Genomic DNA, 19,654 nt, shown 5'->3' with positions numbered 1-19,654 from the left:
CCTGGAATCAATTTAGCTTTAAAACACATTTGAAAGTAGCCCTTTTTTTTAGCTTTCATTGTCTGGTTACAGTCCAGCACCTGTGACTTCAGAAACATTCCGAAGTTTCACAATATTCTCATCGAGTTTGGCAAAGACTGCTACGCTAAAAAACTTTTTTTTTTTCACAAAATATCTAATTAATCATTTTAGTCTGAGTGAGGCACACTCGTAATCTCTGTCAATTATTGCCCCAATACCCAAGAGCGAGGGCCCGTGTAGAGGTGCATTAAATCTACCTTTAACGTGATTGAAGAAGGCTTTTGGAACGGGAGGAACAAAATGACATGGAATGAAATTTGGGGTGGGGGCTGGGGGTTAATTATCTTAATAAGATTGGGGAGACGGGGAGTGGTCACGCCAATGAAGGTAAGGAGGGGATAAGGGGGAGGTGCACCTCTGCCTGTCTGAGGAACATGCCAGGAGTACAATAGGGGTGCTAATCTGTCAAATTGAATCCTGCTTGTGGGAGTGGGTGTAGGCAGGGAGTGGCACTCGGGCTCCAATCCCTACAATAAGGAAAAAAAAAAATTAAATTTGTGTAGCTGCAGAATTGTCCCCACTTCCAGCCTGTACTCCTTTCTGTGATTTAATTTATGCTTTGCACACAAGCTTCGGTTTAATTTCATGAGAGAGCAATGCCCTTAAGACAAAATTGTGGAAGGTGCTTTCATTACCGCACCTTTAAAACATTCCATAAAGGTTTACTGCCATTGTGGTGCTCTAACCCCAAAAAACTGTTACTTTTGGTTCACAGTTAAAAATTGAGAGGCTGTGCTCCGACAGCCGTAAAAAGCCGATCGGCAATTTTCAGCATCTCCTTTCAGCCTTTTAAAATTAATCAATGCATATAAACTTTAAAAAGTTGCATCTATCAAGACAACTTGTTTCTTTTTTAAGAGGCACCTTTTTGGATAAAAATCTCCATATATTTTTTAATGTGTTTACACACAGATCTTAAACTCAAAGTCTCGATTATGGCCGATGACAAATCAGTTGCTGCTCTCTTCTTGTTATCAGGATTATGCATAGTTTACTTTCACTGTCGATAAAGTTTTGACTATTTAAATCCGCAGACTGTACCGCGGGCTTCATGATTGTTCATGAAGGTGGACGAAAGACTAACAGATGTATCAAAGAGATCTGCTGATCAGTGCGCAGCAAGAGGAAGCACTGATTGGTGTTAGATATGCACAGCGTCCATCCTGACAGTGACGTAATGTCTCAACAACTGTTATCAAATTCCTAAAGGTACCAACAGTTGGAACAAGACTGGAAGAAAATAAAGATGTCAAAGAGAATTTTACAATGAGGTTTGTTGCTGACAGGATCAACATAAGGATATTTTTACTGCCTATGATATACAACACTGTCTCGGCAAGATTCATGGCTCAATTAAATATGTCATTTATGCAATATTTGCTCTTCTGGAATTGCAGATATATTGCCAGCTATTGGAAACCTTCCATCAGCAGACTCTGGCACAAATTAAGATGAGAAAGGGGATTTGACCCCACTGAGTGCTGATATTTTCCTCACGCATCAGTTTCTTGTCCATCCGAGGACTATACCCTTGCATGTCCTGCAGAAGAGACTCACCTGCACAACCTGACATTTCCTACACAGGAATAACAGTCCCAAGGGAGGTGAAGGTCAGGATTGCCTAGTTTGACACTGTCGCTGAGCCATTCAGGATGAAACCCTTTAACCCTAATCTCACTGTGCTTTTGGCTAAATTGCCATGAACTGCAGGTTTCCCCCCTTTTGCCCCACTCAGCATCCTTGTACTCTATAATATTTTAATGATAATAACTTCTAATTCAATAAGGTTCTTCTGTTACTCTTCAGTCCACACTGGCTCTAGTCTGAGACTTCTTGCTGTCTTTCTGCCCTTTCATCCTAAATTGCTGGAGCATAAGTAAATGCTGTAAAATAAACTTGAGTTACCAACCATTACTTACTCTGTGCCTTTTGGAAGATTGTGGAGAGATTTCTTTCCAACTCTCCTAAAAGCTCAGACAAGATTCGATATTGACCCTAAGTTATATTCCCAAATTAGCCACAGTGTCAAGTGAGCCATGGTATTATCATATTACTGAAAAAGTCTGTGTGTTTACATGCCACAGGATGACTGAATAAAGCCATACTTGTTTGGGAATGTGTCCTGATATCATACTAATCTGTTTTTCTGTGAGCCACACAAACACACTTATGATAATATGTTTGGTTGGGGTTATGCGTATAAGCACTGAAATCAAAACTGGACTCCGTTAGATTCAGCTGTTGCTCTCCAAATGTACCCAAGATGATTTCCAACCAAGGTTTTTGTGCTCCAGAGATGATGATAAATACAGTCCATGTTGACCTTAACTACTTGTTATGCTGACAGGTTTTTGCAAACCAACATGTTTTTCATTAGTTTTTCCTGTGATTAAACAAACTGTAAAAAGTATTTTCACCTCTTACCTTCTTCTATGCAAGTATACATGGATAAGGACAGTAAACAGACATTTCTATACAGATGTATAGAAATGAAGTAAACCTTGACCAGGATGTGACTACCTTTATGCATGTAAACATACTGAGTGAAAATGAACTCATTCAGCTCCAATGGTAAAAGCCTTTTTTGTTTACTTTATAGCTTAGTAATTTGTCATACAGTCCCAGAAAGTTGCATGATTCCATTTATTTTGTTTGTGGAATATATTGAGGTTAATAAGGTCTCTGATGAGAGTGTCGTTTATCTCCAAAGACGGTGTGGCTACCCTATAACATGAATGGATCTCATGATAAACCATTAGAATAGTCAGCAACCATTCCATTATGCTCCCAGTCCTTCCTATCAGCCTGACCTCATCTCTGGGCCTCTCATCCTCTGTCTTTTCCCTCCAGTGACTCTACAATAGCCCACAGAAAATCACAAATAAATAATGCAATGAAAGATTAAATTAAAGTTTCCATCATGAATGCACGACGATGTAAAATGAAAATTAACCTTCCAGCCAAGAATTACAAAGAGGGCTTGTGTAATTATGTAAAGAAGCACTCTTAGCAGTTGGCAGCAAACCCTTATTGGAAGGACGGGCTCGGCTTTTCATCCCGCAGCTTTATAAGCCGAAATTCATGAGATGTTGATGGCGTCCTTTTGGAAAATGTAGTCTGGAATGCAGGACGGGTTACTTTATAAATTCTATGAAAATATGAGTCAAACATATTATCACAAAGTTTGATCTTTCCTTAAAATGTTTTCTCTGCTTTGGCTTTGGAAACCAGTTTCCTCATGTCCTCTACTCAATCATTCTGGTGAAGGCATTATTGTGAGTGAGGGTTAAGACTAATTTTAAAGTTGATGTTGGTTTTGGGGGCTGTGCATGCGTGTGTGTGTTTGTGTGTGTGTGTATCTGTGTGTGTGTGGCTGTGACTGCAACAGACTATTCCAGCCTCTTGATCGATGACCTCTGGGATAGCCTTCAGAATTTGAGACTCTAAATAGGCAGTTTAACAGACAATAGAAAGATGGATCATTAACAAATTAAAGGAATTCTGTTACTGATGACAAAAGACCAAAAACATCACTTTTATCTGAGTTTACTAAAGTATTTCAAATTGGTAAGCAATAGTAAAGTGGCTGTGTGTGAAAGCCTTTGGGTTTTTGTCCATCTTATAGTACAGAATAAGCAAATGCGGGGCCTGAACTACCCTGCCAGCCACTTAGGTGTAAGATGAACCGAATTGTGTCCAAAGGTCTGAAATCACACAAAACCTTTGAAACAAGAAGCAACCTCCCCTTAAGTGCACAGGTTGTACAGAGACGCAGCGACAGACAATAACCCTGTGAGACAGTCAGACGAAGAAACCTGAAGAGATCCCCCCCCACTGCGTTTGAAATTCAACTTTAGATCTAAATGCCTGAGTTGAGGCTCGACAGGGATTTGTCACTGAAATGCAAACCATTTTGCATGCAGCACTGAGGGATGAAAATTAACATAATATGTCATTTTCACAACATAAAACCAGGGATTTTTGGCAACCCAAAATGGAAATTCAGCATGCACTCATTTATTATTCATGTTTATATGTAAGCGCAGCTCATAATTACAGATTCAAATCTTGTTTCTGTGTTGGGGAGCGAACGTCTGACGAACACCTGCGTTCAGTCTGCTGCGATGATCGGCTGCTCGGCTGCTGTCCCTTTGAACAGGAGTCACGCAGGACGTCCTGGTGGCCAAATGGCTCACACTTCCTGCCTAATCTGTCACCTCAACTTTTAGGACCCAGGTTCTATAGCGCTCCTGCTCACAGTAGAGCTGTGCAGTATTGTAAAACCTCCCACCCCTGACCATCTGTCTCTTTTTGTCACCATAAAAAGAAACAAAACAGGGACATTCTGTGCCGATTTGAAGGCCTTTTAAGTGACATAAGGTGAGGTTTCACTGTGTCTTATGTATGGCTTTGCCACATATAATTAAAACGGAAAATTGATCCAAGCCTGTAGGAGGTGGGGGATTACTTCACTTAATCAATGTATTTTCTTTTAGTCATTCTTTCTTTTCTGGATGGCTGCATTCCTTTAATATGATGAATGGAAATGCAACAGCCCGGCAATTTTGCTCTCCAGCGACGAGCATGTCATTATTTCTTGGGGTTTAAAGAAAACACTGCCTTTTTTGTGGGAGTTGCAGATACACTTCAAAGTCAAACTGGACCTCGGGGCGACTGGGTCTAAGAACAAACACCCTTGAGTGCAAGTCTCAAATTTAATCCATGACAAAATTTGGACCAGCATTCGCTTAGAGAAGAGAGAGAAAACACACCATCGTTATTACTTCCACTTACGTCCGCTTTGCATTTCAAAGGCACAGCCTCTCCTACTTGTCACACCCTGGTTAACAGTTTAATCCCGACATGGTTTGATGTTCACTCCCCCCCCCTTCCTTTGTAGGAGGACTACTAAGTGTCCGGTGGCTGGTTGGGAAAGATGTGATGAAATCAGCAGGACGAAACCAGGAAAGGAGGGCAGACGATGAGATGATCAGAGCGCTACTGCTGGCAGAAGTGACATGGCGTCATTGATAAAAATGAGCCGAGGAGATTATCAAGTGCTTGGTTGTTCTGTAACACAAAGTCCACTTCATGGCTTTGTTAACATAATAAATCCTTCTCCCACTATTCAAGATAGCACTTGGTCCAAACTGAAAAAGTAGCATTTCATAGTTCAGTTATGTTGCATTCCAAATACGGTTTTAACTGCAAGTTTCTCACAAAGAGGGTAAAACATCAGAGACAACAGCTCAACTGGCTGGTGGGTGGGTCAATCAGGAGGCACCGGGAAGAACTTTTGAATTTATTTTAATGATAAAAGCACTTGGGGAAAAATATACACATTTGATTAATGTTTGAATCTCACATAAATCAGATTATTGCCAGTGAAAATGCTGACTTTCCTAATTTCTTTTTTTTTTTTTTGGCACAAACAGCTGAATTTTAATTGGCGCAGGGCATTTGATGGATAGAGTGAACCCATCGTGTTACGATCTTATCAAAATTCTTCAGACTTGCAAAAAAATCAATTTCATCATCTCATTCCATATGCTTTTGAATTCCTGCAGAGTGTCTTGCCAAGCAGCAGCGATATTATTATTTCAATAGTGAAACATCAGGGATTCATACCAAGTGGCACGTCGGCGCGAGTGAACGAATGCATCTAGACTGCCTGTCAAAGTGATCTTTGGAAAAAATATTTATGCTTTTTAATTTACTTGTGTGTGTGTGTGTGTGTATGTGTGTGTGTGTGTTTATGGGAGAAGGGAGCAAGTGCAGGGCTTTGATTTGATCAAAGAAGAAAAGACAAATTCACATATGCATATTGACACACTTATGAGAGTCCTTATGTGATTCTCAATGTGCGTTTGCCAGTCATTGCCTTTGAAGTCAGGAGAAAAAAAGACTTGTATTTCCGTACCTATGCTTTATTCAGCAGGATACGTGCATGCACATGCTGTCGTGTCTCAAACCAGGAGTGCTTGAGTTTGATTCCTTCATTTATCATTGAAAGAGCATGTGCCCACCTGAGTCTAACAACGTGCCAATTCACCGGCGTCGCCTGTGTGTCCCCAAAGTCTGACCTCTGTGGAAGTGGATTTGATCTTTTCACCTGTCCCCTTTGACACCACCAAGTTGTCCCAGTCACATGGCCATTGAGGCTGTGACCCGTTCTAACCCTGCTGGTGGAAGAGGACGCAATTGTGTTCAAGAGGTCAGGCAGGGCTCTGTGTCTTTCTTATCCATGCCATTATAAAAAACCTCTAGGTATAAGAACCTAAAGTCTTACTATACTTCTGTTTTTCACTTTTAATTTGAGTTAAGTGGTTCAATTTAAACTGAATTTTTACCTGTGAATAAAATAGATTTTATAGATCTGACCCACTCATATGCACTACAGAATGAATGCCTCACTAATAGTGTTAATAATAGATTAAATGTGCTTGTAAAATAAAATGAAAAAAAAAAAATAGAACCCTTCTGCAAACCCAACTGTCAAGTTTTACTAAAATCCGAACAATGAGAAATTCCTCTTTGTATTTATTTTTTTCCACCCTAGCTCTGACGTCCCAAAATATTGAATGCAAAGGTATGCGGTTTTGCTAGTGTGAGCAGCCACGCCAAAAAGTGTCTAAAAAGTACAATACAATACAAATGTTTTAGTGATGCCAGTTTTTTTTTTCTTTTTTAAACTCTGCATTGAAGAGTAAACCCCAATGGCTTCTCTGCCTGGAGTGTTTCAAGACGCGGTCCTGACGTTTATTGAATCAAACTGAAATGAAAATAGTAAGACGCAAGCCAAACCTCTCTAACCCAATTTTGGCCTTCTTGCGAAGATTTGAGACGTTAGAAGGGTACTCTGTTTTCCACAGACGACTCTCCACTGCCGCACACACCCACACACATACAAATTGCTACATATTGCCGTGGTTACCAGTAGAAGCTGAAAAGGATTTCACCCAGCACTCAAAGAAAATCCTACTTATTTCCTACAATCCAGAATACCTGATTCTAAAGTGTCTTTATGGTTACCCTGCTTCGGGCATTTTGGACTTCACACTGAGTTTATTTTCAGGTATGAATGAAGGAAGGAATGAAGGTGCTTAACACACAGGTGAAGCTGTTTTGAAAAGTTATTTCACCTTATTAGCTCGACTTGGCCGGCTAGCTTAAATTCAGCACAACGCAGACGAGCCCTGGTGGCATAAAATGAGCGGCTGTTTCGGTTTAAACAGGTAATACGGTGTGATACTGGGGTCATTGCCTCCAGCTGTCTGCTCCAGAACCGTGTGAAAGAAAGAAAGAAAGAAAGAAAGAAAGAAAGAAAGAAAGAAAGAAAGAAAGAAAGAAAGAAAGAAAGAAAGAAGCTGTTTTCATTGTTCTATGTGCATTTTCTACATCATGTAATTACCCCTGTCATCCCTATCCTGCCATGGAGTGTCTCCGCCACCACAAGCCTACGCTGGTGACCTGGTACTGGGTTAAGAAATGAAGACACATCCAGCTTGTAGGGATTTCGCTCTGTGTTCTTTGTTCAAAGTGTGAGCTACTCAAAGGAAAGTGTGGATCATCCTAAGGGGCTGATTCTGTGCTGCTCTGTTGATGGGAGGGACATGGGAATCAGTGGGTGGCCCCACAAATGCCCCACAAATAATCTGCTTGTTTATGCCGTTTGGATGCAAATGATACGACTGAGGTCACACACTTTCCTAGTTTGTGTAACAAAAGGCGTCTTGCATGGAGCCATGCTTTTCGGATCAGATTCTAGATTCATCATTAGTCCCTTTGAGGGCTGTTTGATCCCCCCCTCCCTCTCCTCGGTGGTACGGCACTCTGTTTGGGGACCGTGCTCTTTGCTTCTGATTCGGTGAGTTCAAACACGTTGTCCCTGAGGATGATAGCTGATTCTAAAACACAGAGGAGTGAGAAGGCACCCCACAGAGAGAGCTGCCGCTTTTTTTAATTCCTTTTTTTTGGGGGGTAAAACATCAGAATGTGAGGTCAGAATGGTGGTCTGGGGAGAGTGGAATGTTTGAGTAGTTGCTCATCTTCAGGACTTGTGAACAGCTGTGCGGCATTCAGGACAGGCTCACATTCAGGAGTGTGTGAATAAGTACAGTGTACAGTGTGTATTGCTCACAAGAGGAATGTATGGAAGTGGAAAGAATGTGGATCGATCTCACAGCAAACAGCTGGAAGCTCAGTCTTTTAAATGTTCTTTCGTTTATTTATTATTCATTATTTAACACGGCAAACGGTGAAAATGATGGCTGCAAATGTGATACAGGATATGATAAAAAAAAGCGTGCGTACAAGTTCATTTCTGTGTACTGACTGTTAGTTTTAGTGAAGACAAGCACACATACATCAAATGTGTAGACTGGTGCTGTGATAAAGAAGGAGTGGGAAACAATTAGGATAAGTGTGTGAAAGCTGATTTCAGTCACGGCCAATTAAATTCCCTTATTGACTCTTATTGTCTTTTTTCATATCAGTTAATTATTCACAAATGAGGCACATGTAACTGGAATTGTTGTCTATATTTCATCTTTAATTAAATGGTAGAATGAACAAAGGTTACTCAAGCATCAATGAACAATATCAAAGGATTACATTTATGTAAAAATGCAGTAAATACATTAAAAATAATGTAGTACAGGTAAACATGGGGGAAAAAAATCTATAGTAACAGAAGCTAGAAACAGAAGTAGTGTCCAGCGCAGAGGCTGTCTCGAATGTAAGATGTTTTGGCGATAGTGAGGCCAGACTCAGATGAGGGACAGTGAAAAGACAAGAAGATGAGGTTGGAAGTGTAGGAGGCCCAGAGGAAGACCAAAGAGGAGAGTTATGGATGTAGTGAGTGAGAAAGGGAGGCAGAGGATAGGGTTAGATGGAAACAGTTGATTGTGGTGACCCTTGAGGGGAACAGCTGACAGCAGAAAAGGAAGTCCAATAAAAGTGCTTCTTAGGTATGTTCTACCACAGCTGGCATCATGTAGGAAACAAACATCTCTTTGTTTATATGTTGTGTTTGATGAAGGTCTGGGACCAAACTGTCCCCACAATAAAATGATGTTGCACGTGTAGACATCAATCTCTATCAGTAATTTTGGACCTGCTTTTTCCCGACTGTAGAACTCTTTTTCTCGATACAAGAGGGTCCTGAAAGATGTCCCTAGCAGATAGAGGACAAGAGTTTAGCAGAAAGTTCAGCTGAATCCTCCAGATTCACTCAGCCAAGACTAAATGGCGCAAACACTAAATCAATTTCAGAAATATGAGATGATGAGAGACGGCCAATAACTGACGGCAGAAAGATGAAGCAGGAGACACAGAGAGAGAGAGGACCCCTGTGTCAAATACATCAATTGTGGGGTGTCGAAAAATGAGGGTAGATGTCCAGAGTGAGGGATGGGTAGAGAAAGAGATGGATGACAAGGTGGGAAGATAAAAGGAGAGGAAGCAGACAGGAAAGAGAGGGGACAGACCTTCCTGTCAGAGGTATCAACTGGGGGACGGTGACTTTAAAGACAGCAGGGGTCTTCGTTAGGCGAAAAGTGTGATTAGATCAACGCAGGAAGCAGATTTCCACTGCAGATTAAGTAAATAAAAAAAGGTGTGCCAGGTCTGAATGCGGCTCCTCTGTGTTGGTTTAAAAACAAATAAAAGAGGGGGCTGGGAAATCTCCTCAGATTCAACAATCAAAATATCAACAAGGTGATTCCTCTCACTCTGTCACATCTTGGTACGAGGTGTGCTTGTACAGGAAGAATGTCCCCGATGACAGGAGAGGAAGACGGCAAGGAACGGAGAATGTGCGAACACGTTTGCATGTGTGGGGTGGATGGCGGTCGGTCCCAGTTCCCTGGAGAACCTGGCCAGACATTAATCTTCTCCCCCTGACAGCTCCCTGAAAGTTTCTCAAGAAGGGCCATTTCCTTGAGCTATTATAATGCTTCACTCAAGCACAACCCCCTGTGCTTGGAGATTGGCGAAAAGGAAGGACTAGAGTGATAGAAGGTGGAGAAAGAGGGGAGAAGATTGACACCAAGATTAGAATATTGTCATTATTGGAGCAGCGATCTGACAAGCGTGCTTATTTTGGACTTTGAGTGTTAAATACTTTCTATCACATGAGCAGGGAACATTTGACCATAATTACAAGGAAAACAAAGCAATTGAAATCTATAAAACTAAATTAGGAAATACTTTTAATATCAGCTCTTTTCTGTTGTTTTTTAATTGCTAGATGAGATCTTTTATGTTTCTTAGCTGCCAAGACAACACCAGCGTTCCCTCATTTCTCGTCCTTTCTGGGCTTTGATACGCCAGAGGGAAATCTTCCAAAATCTTTGAACCAAACTTCCCCTATTAAAGTCACTAGTAAAAAGCTATTTCCAAAGCTGCATCTACGTTCCAATCAGATCCAGCATTCAACACATTTTACTAATCTCCTTTTGGGGTTGAAAGAGTCTAGTAGGCCAGTGTTGATGCAAAACAAAATAATGTTCTTTTTCAGCATTTTTTTTTATTATAGACTTTAAATTTCCACCCTTTAAGCAGCAAAGCATTGTTTTCCTTTTTTTAACCCTAGTGGTTTTCCAACAAGTTTTTTTTTCTTCTTTTGTGCTTTTCTTTCATCTATTCTTTTGACATGAAACAATTGCACCAATGAAATGAGTTTTTTTTTTTTTAATTTAAACTCTAACAGTTGCACATCTAAAAGAATAACTGAGTTATCTCCAAATAGCTAATATTCTTCCTCTGTGGTCTGAGATCTGAAAGCACGCTGAGGCTGAGCATACTTGGAAAATGTCAATTGTAAGGTTTAGCACGGCGCTAAATTTATCTGGTTTGGCAATTCAGAGTTGCAGTGAGTGATTGTATGAGCCAAAAGTGCAAATTCAAAAACAGTTACCATTTAAACCTGCATTTACCTTCACAGTCTAGAGCCAGCGCTTGGTAACAAGTTTGCATAAATGCTCAAAAAGTAAGTCTGAGAAATGTAGATCCATCTTCTCAACCAGCCAAACAGCTGAGCTGTCAACTTGCAGGGACCGTCTGTGTTTTCACTGCGGCTGCATAGGTTTTCTCTGTGTCCTCTGGTTTCCTGACACTGCCCAAGCACATGTACATTATTTTGATTGGGGACTTTAACCTGCCCTTAGGATTGTGCATGCATATGGGGTCGTAGCCCATTGCAGGGTACACACACGCACATGCACTGTCCTCAGAAAAACGTCGTATAGGAACTCTCCTGACAGTGACTTCTGTCACAGGTTGTCCTTCAGGAATAGACAACCCTGGTACAATTACCCAACTCCAACTTCACCCGTGATTAAAATTCACCACCGCTCTCTCACGAGGTCAGGGCCACTGACCAGGCTGGGTTGCTTTAAAATCAGACAACAAATTAGTTTCTTGACCCTCCCCCTACCAGGTCAAGGACAGTAGTCTGGACTCCTCTGGATGTCCAGAAATGATGACCATGGATGCCTGACGAAATGCAATGGATAGAATTCAGGATGACTTGAGATGAGAGGACAAAGGAAAATAAAGCATGCTGTGCATCACATATAGTGGAAGCAGTATCTTAGACAATATAGGCTGTTGCCCTGGTGAGTCAACGATCTGCAACATTGTGCTACTCCCACACACACAGGCAGATATCACACTGCTACAAGCATTTCCATTCTTGTGCTGGGACCACCATTCAAAATGCAACAAATATGTAGTGGGAACAAAAATATATTTATGATTCTAGCCCTTCCATGACTGGATAGGATCTGATGTGAGAAAAATACCACTCAATACTATGGTGCCAATAAAAGGCATATTGCCAATCACTGCATACTCATCAATCAGTAGTAGTCAGATTAGAAACTGCTATTTGGTAAACACAATTTCATTCAAAGCTACAATTTTACAACTGGTAGGATGTTGCAGGCTGAATGTGTGCAAAAAATTAGTTCACCATAGAATAAATAGAGAAATGCATTAAATTATTTTCTGCTTTAAATCCAAACAAACAGGTTTGCGGGAAGGGACACGTTTCAGCTTGAAGTGTACAGACCGCTTTTGATGGTGGGGCAAAGCAGGTATCTACTGTGACCCTTGGGTGCTCTGCTCATTAATCTTCAGCAGGTCATCAAATGGGCAGGGGCTGGGAAGGCCAAGGTGATTGGATTTGCCGGTTGTGAGGGATCCACGGCTCATTATTTAGTACCTTTTAATTCCATGGAAGGTAACAGAAACAGAGACACATTTAGAATGTGGGCATCTGAATTTATCCAACTAACTGTTATTAGACAAGTTTTTAGATGGGAAAGCTTTTTTGTGTTCATAGTGTGATCGCATGTACCCGGTGTGCACGTGTGCCCTCACCCACAAACACACTCAAGGAACTTGGCCTTTAAACAAGGTCAGCTGTCTTGCAGAGTAACAATCGCAAGTGATTAACATCTGAAAAGATCCATTGCCTTGGATATTGGCTTGGACAACCTTTCCAAAAGAGGTTGTCTTTAGATGCTTCAAGCCTGTCAGTTCCATCCAAGAGAGGCTGTTTGGCTCAGACCCATCTGCAACCCATATCTGTCCTTCAGTGTTGGACCACTAGGATAATGGCTGAGTTTTTGATAAAAGAAATAAAAATCTGCAGTAAATGTTTGTATTCTCTCATTTTGCCGCGATTGTCATAGCAATAATGAGAATTTTTACAACAGTGGCCACTTTGTTGGATAAAACAAGTTTCTGCACCATTTACCAACTGTGTTGAAACAAGATAAACACTTTTTTTTTCAAATACCCAGGAATTTGCATGTTTCCGCAGGAAAAATAAATGCTGTTATTTTGTGCACATTTTGGCCACATGTGCAGGATTACAGGAGATGGCCAGTTTTAAACTTTTATGGAGGTTCGAGGTTATTGAAAGTGTTTGCACTACATTGAGACTGGTTGTTCAAGGACATGCCCAAACCTTTTCGTGTTTTTAAAGGGTTTGGTGGAGGTGATAAAATAAAGTAAATTTAATTTTGCAGGAGTAAGATTGAAGAAGGCAAAAATATCTACCCTTGATTCTTGGAAGAGTGTTAGAAGCTACTATATAAAAAATGAAAAATGATGTCATCTCATCACTGAAGTTATTTTACACATCTGCACAGTTGCTTCCAGTGCTGTGTTTTATGGTAAAATTGTGTTTCTAATTTTTGTATCAAATAAACCAAATAACCTAGTAATATGTAGTTACAGCTGCTTTCCGCTATAAAAACACAATGCCCTATTGTTATTATGGTACTGAATGGACTTGTGTATGTGTCGTATGCAGAACTGCGGTTAAAAGAGCCATTTTCCCAATAATTACTTGAACTTTTGAAACATTCAGAAACCTACTGGTATGCTGGGCCCCTTGCACGCTCGGCACACTTCGGCGCTCGAGGCCAACATGAACAAAGCAGCCGGAATCTTTTGAAATGGACGTATAACTCACATAATCACATAAACATCGAAGAGAAGCAGGACGCAAGGTCAAAAGCTTCAGAAGACATAGACATAGTCAACCAGTGTAGACAGGCACTGTCATGCTGAAATGAGAAAGTGATGCGTGTGTGTTTGTGTGTTGGTTGGGTCGGGGTGGGGTTGGAAGGGGGCTGCTGTGAGTAATGGCTCCTGTCTGACAGGGAAGCGATCGATATGTTATAATGTTAACAACGATCCTTCCTCCTATTGTGCTGCCCGAGACAAATCTATTAGAGATCCATCCCGTCCCATCATCACCATCCTCTGCCAACAGCCTGCAGAGGGACTGAGAGTGATAGAAAGAGGTAAGACACTGAGAAAGTGGCGATGACTACCAGAAACAGTGATTTCTACGGAGCTGCTTTGCAGAACAGTTCTTATTGTGGCAGGAAATGGTCCTTCACAGTCATCGGCGAGCCATTTCTTTCTCTTCTGCTCTATTCTTTCTGGCACGCACTTGTTGGTTATTTGCTACGGTCGATTTGCAGCTCAATGGAATCTGTCTGAAGTGGAGCGATCTCCTTGCTGCTGCATTGATTACCCATTAACGAAGCGATATCGGCAAATGCATTCTGACATCTCTGAAAATATTTCTGAAATGGTGTTTTTGGTCACAAACTATACAAGAGGTCGGTGTCACTCAAATTCAACCCTTTGAGGTAAAGTGAGGAATATTTGGATCTTACATCTTTGGGACAAATAGCAGCTGACATTTGTTCAGTATATCAAGGTTCAAGATACTTTGAATAACTTTAGAAACAACAACCATTTGGCTGGACATGTTTCTGTTTTGAGGCTTCATTTACTCATTACTATTTTTTTTATATAGCTGATCATTCTTATTCTACATCTGTCACTATCCCTGCTTTGGGAGGAGCTAAAAGACCTCTATGCGATTATGCCTACAAAATTTGAGACATTTTTTACTCAAAACGTTGGCATCTTCTCTTGATCCACTGGCTGCCTGCCCCCTGAAAACACTGTAAAAAAGCTCGGTTTCTGAAGACAATACGTGAATCATAACATTAAAAATAAAAAAATTAAAAAAAACACTTGGGGGACAAGTGGTGCATCACAACATAACAAATCAACCAATTATGCGTAAGGTAGTTGAGGGAGGGGAGCAGTTCATGTGGGTTTAGATATAAATATGACTTTACTTATTGAACAGTTGGAACGTAGCAATTGCAATCCACTTTTGATAGCTTGCTGTATTTTGTTTTGGATTTACTTCAAATGTCAACGGATGTGATGACTAGCAAGGTCTCATTGTTTACCATTAATAGTTTAAACAGGACGAGTAAAATGGGATCAGATTTGCAACAAAACAAATATTGGCAGTTTATGCATGTTGATTTGGTTGGTAAGTTCAGAATTCCTGACTGAAAGTGGGTCCCTACATCAAACCCAAATGTCCACCCCCTCATTGCCTTATCTCTTGAAATTTATGTGACGTTACATCTTCTGTAAAAGAAACCTGAAACTGACGTCGACAGCTTTATGTTGCTTGTGGTAATCTTTAAAAATCCCCGCCTGCCACTGAAGGGTTTGCCTCTTGTTAGTAGCTCTGCTGCAAAAAGCACTGAAACGTTCTCTCTAAGTTAGGCCAGCCTCTCCAGGGTGATACACGCTGGAGAATGGTGAGTGTAGCAATAAGCTTCTGTCTCTCTTTTTTTCCCCAAAGCCTGCTGCAGCTTTGCCTCTCCCTGTTTGTCTGTGATTGCAAGTGTGCAATTTGAGTGGCCCCCCAGGACCGGGATGAGCAGTGAGCAGTGACGACAGCTAACATCAACCATGTGTGATGTGCCACATGTGGAATTTTCATTCCGGGGGAAAGTCAAACAGTCACACATGCATGCAACATCATCTGCATGACAAAGGTGAATGGGGGTTGATATGGTCAGCTGAGGTTAGCCATGGTCTCAGCTGTCCCAGGACCTCCTTCTCTCCACCACTAGCCACACATGTTAACGTTAACACGAGTTCCTGAAGCTAAAAATGACAAGGACTGAGGATAGAGGCTATATTTACATCCAGTTATGTCACTAAACCTTGGCCACCTCTTCTTTAACCCTGCAGGCCTTTTATAAGTAATAACATGACACATAAAGCAGGGTGTCTACAAATAGCCCCACACCCACAAACCACCCATGCATTCATGAGGCCAACACATCCCCCGCAACTCAAGCAACTGTACATTCAGAGATTTTACGACCTTGACCTCACATGTAAGTGCCACAGGGTCGCATTGAAAGGATCAGCTTAAGTAAAAGGGCCCCACTCGTCCTTCCTGCTATATGACCCCCCAAGATGTGGACAAGGATCAGGTTGCCCCTCCTCCAGATGTGTTGCGAGTCATCGCGAAGCTCCAGTAATGTTTGTGAATGTGGAGGGCACACTCCAATGTCAGCAATGTCACACCCACTAGCACTTGACGCCACTGAGCTGTCAATGAGATGAATAGGACTGTGATGCCGATGTAATGTTAGGAAGGGACGGAGGTGCAGTTGTGCAGATCCTCTTCCAATCTGTGTCGCCCTTGCTTTCCTCTAACAGCCATCTCATTGGTAGCTTCCACTGAAAAATATAGTCCACCCTAGTCCCATAGGACCACACAGTCCCTCAACAACTTTCAGTCAACTCAAGCTTTGCAAATCCCTGAGGTTTTTATAGACAATATTACTTAAGGCCCTTTCTCAAGATGGCCATATATTTTAGAATTTTATGATTTCCCAGAGGCATATTCCCCAATGGTCAAACACTGGTTCATTGGGGTTTCAATGGAAGAGGTTTCTTGTGGTCTGCTTATCAAGATGGCTACAGAGATCCTGGCCATTTTGTTGCAATAGATTCTTGCCCAAGAATCAAAAAGTAAGAGCCACAAAAACCTCCAGGATATGCAAAATTTGACAACTTTACCACTGAATAGGAATGGAAGTTATTGCAAAAGAAGATATATTTAAATCAATCTTAAAGATTAAGCAATACATTTTAAATGTAATACACATTATCTTTACTTATATGTAAACAGGAAAATAGGAAATCTATATAGTATTTATATTAAATTAATTACTTTGTTAATTACCAGCAGAGCAATTTTTATAGACAGGACCCTCCAGCAAGAAACTAAGACATAAAACAAGCCGCTAGCTGGATGTTCAGACAGTAAGATAGATGTCTGCAGACAGTCAGACTTGTGCACACAAAGTCAACAACATTCTTCACAAACCCCAGACCACTGAAAGTCACAGTTAGCCAGCCTCAGCAGATAAAACCCGAACCCTACCGCGTCTCTCTTGCTCCCACATACTTGAGCAAGCCTAATGAGCGTGCGCTGTGGATAAATTAATGCCTGGGAGATGCTGAGGTCTATGGGAAATATTGGAAGCATGCAAATCTGTGTGAGCACATGATCACATTCGTTGGAAACTTCAACAAAAAGATATTCAACCAGTCAGATAAATGAGTGTTTGGACAGACATTTGTCCCCACACAGTGGATATTCCTATATATACACACACATTCCTAAGAGATATGCTTTCTCCTGGGGTGAATCTGCTGAGTGAGATGCACATAAATCAACATATGTTCTCTGGGAGTCATACACAGACCTCACCGGATGACACATTTCTAAGAAACATCATCATGCATGCTGTCGTTCCCTGCCCTGTAGATGCTACAAAGCCTTTATCCCCTCCCATATTGAGCAGTTACAACACTATAGCTCATAAACACAAATTAATTGTAGATGAGTTACAAATGTTTGAGGCGTTAGCATGATAGGGAAGAGCCCAGACATAAAATGTCAACAAAATGTCACCAACCCACCCATACATGTCTGGCGGTTTCAAAAATGCACACACAGTAAACAGTAAACAGAGCCGCATGCATCAGAGCAGATACTGTTACATGCATATCAAAATTAAATTAACCACCCCTATCTCATATCTCCAAAGAACAGCAGGGCCCATCTGCAAACATCAGACAGCCTCTCTTTAAAGGACCTGTTGGTTTGCGTCGCTTAAAGCCCGGCTCCCACTGCATAAACCCCGGCTCAATAAGCACTCCTGTGTTTGTGCAAAAATGTATTTTCATTAGCTGTAGCAAATTGCATTTTAATCCACGAAGCACATTTGACTGGAGAAATTGCTTGACGGCTCAGAAATTAGCATTGAGTTAGCGCATTGTGAAAGATAGGGAAAACAAAAGTCAGAGGTAAACAAAGCCCGTGTTGGTTGTTTTCATTTTGTGATATGCTGATGGAAATTAGCAGGGGCTGAGAAACACCTGGAACCATGCACTCAAAACCACCGTTTCAATCTCTTGTCTTTCTATCTGTAAAAGGGTGATAGCTTGATATAGTTCTCCTCTGGTCTTAAGCATGTAGCACATTGCATCACAAAAATATTTATCACACATACTTGTCTGACACGATGGTGGGTCAACAAACTAGGTTTGATTATCTAACTGACTTTGAAACATTTACTTCTTTTAGCATCAAAAGTAAGGAACAATGTGGTGAATTTTCATTGGTGGGGTTCTTATTAAGCCACTGCCTCTCCATAAGTGCTTAACTGTAAAGAGCGGCTTCTCCTCCAGTCGTCCAACTTTGATCTCTCTGCTGTTTCAGTGCCTTAATTGCCCCTTAATTTGTGTGACCAGCAGACCCTGTTGAGAGAAGATAAAGAGGCAAAGCTCAGTTGGGCAACAACAGTGACCCACTATGTGATATAGGCAGAACTCTACACTGGCTCACAGTGGTCTACAGTCCTTCCCTTGATGCCCACTGAGCCTCAGGGTCCAAGAGCAGAGTTTAGAAGCAAGAGCACTGGGGCTGGGGCTTCCTATGGTTCATTAGAAGTAAAACTGCTAGAGAAGATCAGACCAGGAGTCTGCTTCCTCTGATGTGTTCCATGTGGACTATCATCATTTTCTGAATTAATTATTGAAAATTACAACAATATACAAATAAATAAATGTCATTTTAGATTTCTGCATTGCAGTGAAAGCCCATAGTTGTAGGTAAGATAAAGAATTTATAGAAATCAGTCAGTCAGTTTAATGATTTATGAAGGTGGTGGCATGAAAGAAACTTCTGCTCCAAGGCGCCGACAGTCCCTGTTCAAAGATCATGGTAAGAGACTGGAAAATATTATTCTTTCTTGCACACAAAGCTAAATATGTACTGACATGTAACCGGACGTTGCAGTTAGAGAGCTTTTGTGTTTTAGACTTGTAACAATTCCTGAAGGAAAAACCCAAACCTCTAAAGATTTGAGGTTGAGGAGCAAGAGAAAATGAAATGCATCGCTGACATTAAACTGTTGGATTATTCCTGTGCTGGGAATTTTTTGGACTAACCTCAGAATGGATCCCACAGGACAAGAGTGGGGACAGGCACTGAAGGAAAGATGAGACATAAAGAGATGTTCTCTTTCTGTTAGGAGGCGTCCTGCAAAGACGGTCATCGGAGACCGGCAGTACTGTCATCTGTTCAGAGTCGTCCTCTTGCCACGTCATCATCATCATTCGGTCCCCGAAGTTGCTAAGCCCCCTGGCAAAATGTGAGCCTGAGAAAATCCCCAATTAATAGCTGTTTATGAGAGTTTAAGTCACCTTAATAAATTCTTAATTCTTTGCCAATGGCAAGTGGGGGCTCAGCCGGTGAGAACATACCCAGACCCACCTGTTTCTTTTGGACCCCGTTGCTGTCAGTTTCTGGGCCATGTTATGAGCCAGGTGTAACTGGGCGACATACATTCATCCAAAATACTGTGGCTCAGGCCAAAATTTCCCCGCTGCCCCTGCCAATCCTTTTGCGTTCCTTTGGTCCTCGCTGGGTCATGAAAAGAGAGGACAGGCCGCTGCAGTTGCCCCAGTGATGCATGGGCACAACAATGTAATTAAGGAAAGAGGGATCAGAACACACAACTGGTGTGCATTCGCAGCATAGTGGCGCCATTTGACTAAGAGCTATTTAGCCAAAATCTAATAATATAAACAGTGGCCCTCTGGACAGAGTTTTCTGTTTGGAACTGGTTCATACATTTCTTGTCCA

The sequence above is a fragment of the Takifugu rubripes genome, chromosome 20 (assembly GCF_901000725.2).
Source record: "Takifugu rubripes chromosome 20, fTakRub1.2, whole genome shotgun sequence".
Classification (NCBI taxonomy): Eukaryota; Metazoa; Chordata; class Actinopteri; order Tetraodontiformes; family Tetraodontidae; genus Takifugu; species Takifugu rubripes.
This window is presented reverse-complemented; position numbering follows the sequence as displayed.